This window comes from Schistocerca piceifrons, chromosome X (assembly GCF_021461385.2).
Source record: "Schistocerca piceifrons isolate TAMUIC-IGC-003096 chromosome X, iqSchPice1.1, whole genome shotgun sequence".
In the NCBI taxonomy this organism is placed as follows: Eukaryota; Metazoa; Arthropoda; class Insecta; order Orthoptera; family Acrididae; genus Schistocerca; species Schistocerca piceifrons.
Genome location: NC_060149.1, coordinates 185,674,089 through 185,676,499, shown reverse-complemented (window position 1 = coordinate 185,676,499; position 2,411 = coordinate 185,674,089). Strand labels below are relative to the sequence as shown.

Sequence of the window (2,411 nt, the reverse complement as noted above, 5' to 3'; positions counted from 1 at the left end):
CACTCTTGATTATTATTACTTATTACTCTTGATTATTATTACTTATTCACCCAATCTTACATTAGATAGGGAAAGGACTGTAATCTGCCTGTAATGCGAAAACTAACTTAATTCACTGGTGGTGGTGGTTAGTGTTTAACGTCCCGTCGACAACGAGGTCATTAGAGACGGAGCGCAAGCTCGGGTTAGGGAAGGATTGGGAAGGAAATCAGCCGTGCCCTTTCAAAGGAACCATCTCGGCATTCTCCTGAAACGATTTAGGGAAATCACGGAAAACCTAAATCAGGATGGCCGGAGACGGGATTGAACCGTCGTCCTCCCGAATGCTAGTCCAGTGTGCTAACCACTGCACCACCTCGCTCGGTTTCACTGTTTTATTGAATTTTTCAGTGCCGGTGACAAAAACAATTTCAGTGTAGGTATATTCTTCTTAGAAAATCATCATCTCATTATCTGTTTAAAAATAGAAAAAGAAAAAGGGCGATGATAAAATACTAGAAAACATCTAAATGATTACTCTGCTATTCACAGTAAAGTGCCATTCAGAGGGTTCAATGGACCACCTTCAAGCTGTCTCTCAACCGTTCCACTCTCGAACGGCGCGCGGGAATAACGAGCATTTACGTTTTTCTGTGCGAGCACTGATTTCTCTTATTTTATCGTGACGATCATTCCTCCCTAAGTAGGTGGCTGCCAACAGAATGTATCCACAATCGGAGGAGAAAACTGGTGATTGAAATTTCATGAGAAGATCCCTTCGCAACAGAAAACACCTTTGTTTTAATGATTGCCACTCCAGTTCACGTATCATGTCTGTGGCACTATATCACCTATTTCACTATAGTACAAAACGAGTCGCCCTTCTTTGAACTATTCCGATGTGATCCGTCAGTCTCACCTGATGCGGATCCCACACCGCACAGAAATACCCCAGAATAGGGCGGACAAGCGTGGCGTAAGCAGTCTCTTTAATAGACCTGTTGCACCATCTAAGTGTTCTGCCAATTAATCGCAGTCTTCTCTGGTTTGCTCTACCCACAACATCATATATGTGATCGTTCCAATTTAGGTTATTTGTAATTGTAATCCCTAACTGTTTAGTTGAATTTACACCCGTAAGTTTTGTTTGACTTATAGCGTAAGCGAAATTTAGCGGATTCCTTTTAATACTCATGTGAATAACTTCACACATTTCTTTATTCAGGGTCAGTTGCCACAAAACTGAAAATCGAAATAACTTCAATTCACGCCTACACAACCCTGAATGTGTTAATATACCTCGTATAATGAACAGTTCAGCGAACATATGTTTGCTTTGACTGTTAGCACAAAGGTTGGTTAACAATGTAATAGTATAAACCTTTCACCTCTCAGATCGGGAGTGTAAACTTAAATATAAGCCTTCTCAAAGTGAAAACTGGGACTTGTGGAGCAGGTAAGCTACATATACCCTAGAAGCGAGTTAAATTACGCCTCTTGCAGACACAGTCCGTGAGTGTGTACTAATTTAGTTCCTGTCAGAGTACGCTGATGCAATAGCACCATACTTAAAAATCATATACAACTGCTCGCACGATGAAAGATCCGTATCCAAAGACTAGAAGGATGGACAGGTTACGCCAGTATTCAAGAATTGCAATAGAAGTATTTCACTAAATTACAGGCCCATATCATTTACTCCGTCGCTAAGCTGCATGTGACGATCTTGATGACATGGAATCCTAGGGATGAGAACGACCCTGAAAAAGGGGAGACTCTCATGGCCCATCAGCTGGGAACGAGAATCTCGTAAATGGCGAAGCCGGTGGGTTATTCTCTTGCTGCTTGTGCTTAACACTATCGAGAGGGTCTACGCAATGTGGTGTGAAACCACAAGTAGGTGCCAATTTGCTGGTCGTCCAAGCCTCGTAACAGAATGTAGAGAGCGGAACCTTCCTCCTCATCATCCACCCTCTGTAAAGAAGGATAGGCTGCTATCTGAGGCAGATCTGTCTACACCGTACAATGCTGACACAGGCAGAAGTGTTTCAGAACACACCTTTCAGCGCACGTTGTTGGACAGGGGTTCTCCGCGCCGAAGCACCGCTACTATTGCACCGGGCACGAAATTAACTTAACTGGACCTCAATGACGTGTTGCCTGGTCGGGTGAATAAAGTTTCTAGCTATTTCAGGTCGATGGTCTTGCATGAGACCTGTGGTGTTAATCGAAAGTTGTGGACAAGTTACGTCCCTTCATACTTGATGTCTTCCCCCACGGCAGTGGTATCTTCCAGCAGAATAACTATATGTGTCACAAGCCCAGATTCGTGCTACAGTATGTTTGAGGAGCATGAAAATCATCTCGCACTGATGTCTGTGCCACCAAACCCGTCTGATCTGAACCCGACAACTGGGGCGTTATTGGGCACT

At 43.6% G+C, this 2,411-nt stretch overlaps 1 non-coding gene across 1 annotated transcript; it reads right to left on the bottom strand.

The window, feature by feature from the left end:
• Positions 1 to 288: 288 nt before the first annotated feature.
• On the bottom strand, positions 289 to 361 carry Trnaa-agc. Its single transcript has one exon. It is a non-coding gene; the product is annotated as a tRNA-Ala (tRNA).
• Positions 362 to 2,411: the final 2,050 nt, after the last annotated feature.